The sequence below is a fragment of the Tupaia chinensis genome, unplaced genomic scaffold (assembly GCF_000334495.1).
Source record: "Tupaia chinensis unplaced genomic scaffold, TupChi_1.0 Scaffold000279_1, whole genome shotgun sequence".
NCBI lineage: Eukaryota > Metazoa > Chordata > Mammalia > Scandentia > Tupaiidae > Tupaia > Tupaia belangeri.
The window spans coordinates 194,749-203,159 of NW_006159762.1; the positions used below are offsets into that span (position 1 = coordinate 194,749).

Consider the following 8,411-nt stretch of genomic DNA (forward strand, 5'->3'; position numbering starts at 1 on the left):
GCTTTCTTGGGGCCACATGATAGCATAATGTTAACACAACTAGACACACACAAATGGAAAAGGCCTCAGGTTCATAACCTGGAATTTTCTTGAACCAGTTGGGTGCACGTGTATATGCCTGTAATCTGGGCTGACTGAGCATGGGGATGGATCTTCGGTGTGAAGACCCTGTTGGGCCTGACTGTCCTTCTCAACGAAGAAATAACTTTAAGGGGGATAAAAAGGCTTTCTACACAAATGTAAAGAAAACTCAGGAAGTAAATCCCATCTCCAATGATTTTAAACTGCTAAAAGTCTTGTTGCAAACCACCTTTTAGCCCTTCCCACTGATTCTTTCAGACTTTTTTTTTTTTTTTTTCTGAGAGGTTTTTGCTATAGGGTGTGTGTGCCCGCCAGACAGACAGAGAGACAGAAATTGAGAAATCACCCCCCCCCCAGGGGGAATGGCCCACGCCACAATCCCTTCTCCTCCGTTCTCCTCTTGGGATCTTGGGCACGCATGCACACGCGTCCGGTGTGAGTTTTAAGCCACTGGGTCCAGAACTCAAACCGCGGTCGACTACACGGGAGTCCAGCAACATAGTCATTATGCTAACTGCTGGTCCCTTCAGACCTGTTTTGTACCCCACCCTTCCTGCTGGCATAAATATACTTAGTTTTTAAACTTCAGATCAGTTTAGTCTCTTAATTCCTTAGAGTTACAATTATTACTGTTGTTATAATTTTTGCCAGGGACAAAGAGAGAAGGAGGGGATGGAAAGCAAGAAGCACCTGTCCCCACCCCTCAGGCAGATGGCCATGCCACAATCCCCTCGCTTCCACTCTCCTGTCAAAATTTTGGGCATGCACGCACAGGCACTCAGCCTGTTTTCCAAGCCATCAAATTAGGACACTAATTGTACAGTTGGCTATGTGGAAGTCAGCCACTTTAACCACCAGGACACCTGAACCACTAGGCCACCTGGCTAGCCCAAATTATTCCATTTCTTAAACATTTTCTGCATATGCATGAAACTGAGGCAGAATAAAAAGATGGAAAGATGATTCCTTTATACAAATAACTACAGTACAAATCAGAACATTCTAAGATATCAAAACAAGTGCTAGATGAGCCCTGAGAAGTGATTGACGGCTGAACAGATAAAGCTTCAGACAACCCTTGGCCTGATGGTTAAGGGGGCTGGATCTCACATGGCTAACACTGTGTTTTGAGTCTGGGACCTGACAAATTGAAACACATACTGGGCACGTGTGTGTATATGCCCAAATCCTTAGAGGATGGAGAAATGGACAAGGGATTACAGCATGCCTATACCTACCTCACTGGGGGAGGGAGGGTGCTTTCTTCCTCTGTCTCTGTGGAATGCATGAGCTCTCTGGTAAAATTTTAAAAATAAAATTTATTAAATAAAAATAAGATAGGGGCTTCTAGGAAGACGTCTCCCTAGAGCTGGGGGATTGGGAATGATGGGATCTCTATAAGAAGAGCCAGGGTTTAGGGTTGCCCAAGAGATCCTTTTCTGTCTAGATTTCTCCCAAGTGGAGGCTATATAGTTTCTATAAGCCTTAGATTCCTTTTTCATTTATTTCTGAAAAGCAGAACGACTGTATCTTTTCCTGTTATACATCACACAAGTGTTTCCTACCACCCTAAATTGGGCTTCCTGTCTCCTGCCTAGTCCTATAAAAGCTTCCCTAGCACCACAGCCCCATATAATTTCTAAGGTTCCAATTTTCCTGTTCCAATTCACAAAACAGACCAAGGTTAACATAATACTGAAGTATGTTTCTGGTCACTCTCTCTTTCCCCTCATTTACTGTCAATGAATCCCTAGTAGCTACCAAGTCCAAGTTCAAGAGCCTTCACAACACACAGTCTTAGCTTCCACCACTTTACTTGATAGTGATCACCTACATTTCAGCTTACCTCACCCATTAGCACTCCCCAAGCATAGGCCCTGAGGTTTCACCCTCACCCCTCTGCTGTGAACAATCTCCCACCATCAATGCTGTCACTCACCAATGCAGATCTCTCCAGATATCCCGAATTAATTATCATTCTTCTCTGAACACACTTAGTATCTTCTTTGTTCCTATCTTAGGTCACTTATAACCTCCTTAATATCATCCTTATTGGGGATGCAGTTCCTACCTCCACCTCTTAACTAAATTTTAAGCTTCCCAAGGACAGGGACTCGGGTTCTTTGTACTTAGCTCAATTTGACTGTTACAATGAATAGACATTAAGAACCACCCTATTCCAGCCCTACCACAATTCTTGCTTTTTTCTTTTGCTTCTAATTTGCCAGAAGGTGCATTCATGGGAAAACTCACAGGAGACAGAAAGCAAGAAAACCACTCCCACCCACTACCCCATGAAAGATGGTCACACCATAATCCCTTCTCCATTTTTTCATGATTTGGGCATGCACACACGTATCCCATACGTTTCTCAAGCCACCAGGTCTGGTACTGAAACCTTACAGTTGGCCATGTGGGATCTAGTCACTTTAACCACCATATCACCAGCTGGCCCCTTATTATATTTAGTGGCAATTAGTAATTGAGATAGTCTATAACTATCTCACTTAGGCTTAAAGCCTCACTTTTTCTTTTCTCCTTTAATTTGCTAGAGGGTACATACATTCCCTGAGGCAGGGTGGATGTTGTAGTGTGAGAAATCACCTCCCATCAGGGGATGATCATGCTACAAGTCCTTCTCTTCCATCTCCCCTTTCAGGATTTGGGGTAAGCATGCTTTAAAGTAGCAGAGTCTGGCATATGAATCATGCAGTCCACCAGATGGGATCCAGCTGCCTTAACCATAACCACCATGCCACTGGCTGGCCTGAAACCTCATTTTCTTTGATTCCCTGCTCCTTGTATGTATTCTGTCTCCAAGCACCTGGGAGAAGTAATTCTTTGTTCATACACACACACACACACACACAGTCCCATGAAGTCCAGCCTGCCTTTATTTTCTCCCTATTGTCCCACAATTTATCTTCTGCCTCCTTCTCAGATGGTTCTTCCTAAAATACTACCACCTTGCAGTTAACACCCTCCAGTACTTGGCCCTAATTTTCCCTCAAGCTTTTTTACTCTTTCAACAAGATGAACCCCCTCGGTATTTCCTACGTATGCCTTATAGAGCTGCCATCCTTTCCTCACATCCTACTCAATGCCTACATTTCCAGTCCTTTCGGCCCTTTCCAATCCAACTGTGATCCTTCAAAGCAAAGCTGAAATGAGACTTACCCCTCACTGCTATCCAAAAACTTCCAAAAAGGTGTTAATTAGTAAGAGTCAACACTTAGTGCTCTCTACAAATAGGGTACTATATTATGCATTTCATTTGACCACAGATCAAGCTTAGGAGGTAGCTCAATTATCATCTCATTTCATAACAATTAAACTGAGGTTTATAACACCAAATAGTTTACTGTAACTAAAAGGCAGAGCCAAGATTTGAAATTCTGCAACTCCTCAGTTCAAGCTCTCCAACTATTACATTAAATTAAGGAAGTCCTACACACATACAGATTCTTTCTAAAACAACAGACTATGAATGGGACTATGAGAATGACCACTCAGAAACAGGCCTCACCTACCATCCGGTTTTCACCAGTCACTGTGAACGAAGCTCTTCTGGGGAAGGAGAGCAGACACAGTAGAAGATGTAAGTAGAAACTGTCTACTATATGATCAGGTGGGACTTTCTAACAGGGTAACGGAACAGAAATAGTAGCTAGCTGGGCCATAAGAAATCTCTACAAAGTTTTATACTGTCTCTGCTATGAAACAGGCCACTTTAGGTCAGTGGGAATCAACAGGAAGGGGCTCTGATGCAGAAACAAGACCCAAAGGATCAGAGACAAGGGTATGGGGACATTCCCTCTGCTCCAAACCCAATTTTTCTCCTCTCCTGCTCTAGGACAAAAAAAAAAAAAAAAAAAAAAAAAAAAAAAAAAAAAAAAGCCATAACACCAGTGGAAAGGCTAGATTTTACAGATGATCTGCACACACAATCTTCTCTTACCCTCCAAAAGTCCTAAAGGTCTTCACTAACTACCTGCTATGTAATTTCTTTTATTTAGTTCTCTGTAGTTTAATTTTTCTTGCCTTCTGCCTCAGCAAGACTAAGTTAAGGGTCAACTTAGTTAAAAGCACGATTCTTTATACTTTTTAGACCATGATTCTTTGCAAGCATTAGGCTTTTTTTTTTTTAAATTATTATTATTTTTTAAGATTTGCTATAGGTCATGTGCACTCACCAGAGAGAGAGGGGAAGTGAGAAAGCTAGTCACTAAGACCAGGATTTAAAACACAGCTGGTCATGTGTGAGTCCAGCATGTTCATCACCATGCCACTTGCTAGCCTTGCAAACATTAGTTTATAAAAACACTTGACTGGGGACCAGTAGTTGGCATAATAGCTATGTCGCTGGACTCCCAAGTAGTTGACCACGGTTTGAGCCCTGGACCCAGTGGCTTAAACTCACACAGGGCGTGCGTGTGTGTGTGTGTGTACGCGTGCACACGCACGTGTGCCCAAGATCCAAAGAGGAGGATGGAGGAGAAGGGATTGCGGCATGGCCATCCCTCTTGGGGGATGATTTCTTGTTTTCTGTCTCTCTGGCAAGTGCAAGCGCCCTATAGTAAAAACCTCTCAAAAGAAAAGAAAAAAACAAACAAACAAAACCAAACCAAAACTTGACTGAATTTACAATGTTACAATTAAATTTCCTTTTTTTTTTTTTTTTTGGCCTATTCATTCTGCCATCAATGTTGCCTTCAAATTTATTCCAGGAGTCATATGAAGAATTCTGTGTTAGATTAAAGCTGTTCCACCTCGTTAGCTGATGACCTTGGGCAAGTTAACCTTCATATGCATCTATTTCATCATCTGTACAATGCTAATGAAAAACAGTATTTGCCCCATAGAGTTGATGAGGACTAGATGAATTAACATACACTAAGCATTTCAAACAGTGCCTGGCATGTAATAGAGCTAGAAAAATGTTCTCATTTTTTCTCATAAACTTCAGATGTAATTACACATTCCACTTTTCAGCCTGCTTAGAATAAGCAATGGGAGAAATCCTATAGCAATGAAAGTAGTACAGGCTGGAACACTAGTTTCCCACAGATAAGTTACACATCCTTGAATGTATTAGTTGACTTCTCCAGCATTCAGCATCCTTATCAATCAAAGGAGGGGTGGTGGTGGGGGGTGTTGTTTTTGAATTAAAAAATATTCTGATATATCATCTACTTTAGATAAGATTACCCCAGCAGCCAGTTCTCACCAAGAATAAATTCTACAAAGGGCTTGGAGTTACAAACTCAGTTTATTTCAGAGGCTGTTTTCTAAATAGCCCAGTATCTTTTCCAGGGCAATGTCTTGAAAGTTTAAATTGCCACTTTACCCCTGTTTCTTTTTTAAAAATGAAATACAAAATGTTTATTTTTTTTTTTTTTGGGGGGGAGGTTTTTGCTATAGGGCCCATGTGCTCGCCAGACAGACAGAGAGAGAGACATAGAGACAGAAAGCGAGAAATCACCCCCCAGGGGGGATGGTCACGCTGTAATCCCTTCTCCATTCTCCTCCCAGGATCTTGGGCACGCATGCACACGCACCCGGCGTGAGTTTTAAGCCACCCGGTCCAGGACGCAAACCGTGGTTGACTACGTGGGAGTCCAGCGATATAGCCATTACGCTAACTGCTGGTTCCCAAGAAGTATAAAATGTTTTAAAAGCTAGTTATTCAAAGGATAGTGACAATACCACAGAATAAAAAAGATTTAATGTAACATTAAGCTATATTCAATATAAAACATAGAAAACATTTAAATGCTTAGATCAATTAGAGAATCAGCAGAAGACTACAGTATCAAATAGCTAGCTTCTCTGTTTGTATTTCAAAATAGTGAAAACTGCCTGAAATAATGATTAAGAATCTTGCATAGTAATTCAGAAGATACAAACCTGAAGAAACATTCTGGGGCAAATCTTCCTTATAGCTCCCTATGGAACAAAGTTATTTCTCCATATTTGGCCAATATATACACTAACAGTGCTTTGTTGATGTGGTTACAATGAAATCTCCACAATTCAATTCAACAAGTTATTTATTGACCGCCTCCAATCCGCCTAGCACTGGCCCTTACAATAAATGCTTTCTTTGGTCCCAGGCCACGAAACAGTCACTTTCTAACATGAAAGTATCTTATTGGGTACTAGAGGCATTGCAGGAGAGGGGCGCTGGGAGGGCAAGTGTGAAACTAAGCAGTAGTTGATTTTTTGTTTGTTTGTTTTGTTTTTACTTATACTGACCATTTCAAATCACTTCAAAGTTGGAAGGGCCTTTTGAGAAAATCTAGTTCATTTTATTGACAAAAGTGGGAGTTAGTGTCTTGTCTCATTCAAGGTCACTCAGCATATCAGTCTCCTATGGTCCAGTGCAATTCCACCAATTCCCTTTACTCCTCCTTCACATCAAGACAGTGATCAGTTACCCAGAGCTGAAAAATCCACCTAATCTCCCGGACAGCTCATTTTAAAGATACCTTCGAAACATTTCATAAAGTTGAGCGAGGAGTATATAAGCTAATAGATCCGAATAATTTCCTTATCCACTATGACTAGGCTTCAAATACTTTTAATCACCAAACAGTGGGGGGTGGGGGGAGTGGGCCGAGGAAAACCAGGGGATCTGGAAACGTACGCAGCACCTCAAAACGTGTCCACCTCGCGGCTTTCCGCCTTTTTCCCCACGAGGTCCTGAAGGACCCAGAAAAAAAACAAAAACCAGAAAAACAAAAAACAAAAAACCTCTCACCGGAATCAAAGCAAATGGCGACGACGGGAGAGCAGAGATATCAGACAGGGGTCGGTTCGCTCGCGACCCTGTTCTCAGAAACGTCAAATGACGAAGACGAAACACTTGAGGGCGAGGGGCCAGGAAGGGGCCGGCAGACAGCTTCTCTCCAGGTTTCCAAGCACCCCAGGCCACTGAAAGCCGCGGCCACTCTCGCCTGGACCCGGGGGTGGGGCGGGGACGTCTCCCTGGGAGACAGCGTTTCCTGCGGCCGGGCCTGGGGAGGAGGCTGGGGCATGATTCTCTTCGCTCTCCGCCGAGGCCACCGGGAGGGGAGCCCCTCTGCAGCTGCACAGCCCACCCTCACGTACACACCCCTGCGGCCCCGCCCGCCCTCCCCAGAGGCCGGCCCCAGGCCTCACCGTGAGCCCCGGGAGCGGCCTGGGGTCGCTGGGCGAGAGAGGGGAGTTGACTCTGGGGCTCAGGCCAACCGAAGGGCACCGCAAACGGACCTAGGCCCTCCCGACGCCTCGACACAGACACAATGAGTCACAAAGGCCGGAAGTGTGTCAGCAGCTCGCCTTCCGGGACCGCTCTAGGCTTCCGGGTCCTCTCTAGGATCGCGGGAGGACTTTGCAATCTCGGTTCCTGGTTCGGTGGTCCTGGTCCTTGCCCTTGGGTGGTCAGTCCTCGCGCTTTGAAGTTCCAGATATGGGCTGGTCGGCCTCCAAGTCACGCAGGACCAGACAGGAAGGGGGTTCAGGGTCTCTGTGAAACACTGTCCAGCTCAGACACCAGTATGTATGAGAATTTGATTTCTCTTGTCTTTTCCATCTTGGACAGTCCTCATAATTATAGTTATTATCAAGCAATAATACTACTTAGTAATTGTACGTCTGTGGCAGGAGCTGAAGCAAGGGTGTAGACAGAGGAAGATTAAAGTAAAGCCAGGAATGGCAGGTTTCACAAAGCTGCTATGGTAGCTGTTTTTCCGGCTCAGGATCTATGCCACTTGAGTGGGTGGTATTTTCAGAATACTTGTCTGTGGACAAAGGATGTCTTTCCACAAACAAGCTAGTTATAAGGTTGTGTTTTGCTCATGTGGCATATGCTATTATAACCGTTTAGAAGGAGTTTTCAGAGTAACGACAGACACTCAGACACTTTTGCCTGAAGGTGCTTTCACAACCTGTAATAATTATGGCATTACCCTTTACCTTACCAGGTAAGGCAGGCGTAAGGTTCTACCTTGCGCAAGGGTGACCACAGGCTTTAATTATCGTGACTTTCCTCTCTGTTTCAAGACAAGTTCATCTGAGAGGCTGAACTGACTAGCTTGGTTGCATGCTTGTAGAGATTACCTTTTTATTTTTTTCTTGAGACTACTTTTTAAAACTTTTTTCCAAAAATTATTTTTTTAATTTAACTTTATTTACTTATTTACTTAAATTTGACCAGAGAGGGACCGAGCAAGAGAGAGCACAAGGGAGAGCACGAGGGAGAACGCGCATGAACCTGAGAGAGAGAAAGAGAGAAAAAGTGAGAAAGGAAGTTGCCAGGTCTGGGATTCAAACTGCCATTGGCCATGTGT

At 43.7% G+C, this 8,411-nt stretch overlaps 1 protein-coding gene across 2 annotated transcripts in view; it reads right to left on the bottom strand.

Moving 5' to 3' along the window:
• ZKSCAN1 (zinc finger with KRAB and SCAN domains 1) overlaps positions 1-7,382 on the bottom strand; it is a 55,975-nt gene extending 48,593 nt beyond the window's left edge. Inside the window, exons 1-2 of one of the 2 annotated variants that reach the window (XM_014588444.2) lie at positions 7,243-7,378; positions 6,842-7,097 (exon numbers count right to left, since the gene is read on the bottom strand). The gene's annotated coding sequence lies outside the window, so the exon portion shown is untranslated. Of the gene's footprint in view, positions 1-6,841; positions 7,098-7,242 lie in introns of both variants that reach the window. The other variant, XM_027772506.1, reaches the window with a different exon arrangement.
• Between the last annotated feature and the right edge of the window lie 1,029 nt (positions 7,383-8,411).